We start from the raw sequence: 266 nt of genomic DNA on the forward strand, positions 1-266 counted from the left end.
GAGGGGCGAGGAAGATACACCTTCCATGAAAGAAGAGATTGGAAAAAAAAGAAAAAAAAGTTGCAAGAATTTTACGAAACGATTCCTTTTTTTCTTATTATTCTGGGATTCGAAAGTGAAATCGTGCTGCTAAGTATATCTACAAAAATAGAGGGGGGAGAGGGGGGGCGTGAGAGGGATGTTGAGAAATGTGTAACATATAAAGAAGTAAAAGTAAAAGTTATGGGTGTATTTCATTAGCAGGACGAGATTATCATTTCGAGAGT

Source organism: Penaeus monodon, chromosome 33 (genome assembly GCF_015228065.2).
Source record: "Penaeus monodon isolate SGIC_2016 chromosome 33, NSTDA_Pmon_1, whole genome shotgun sequence".
In the NCBI taxonomy this organism is placed as follows: domain Eukaryota; kingdom Metazoa; phylum Arthropoda; class Malacostraca; order Decapoda; family Penaeidae; genus Penaeus; species Penaeus monodon.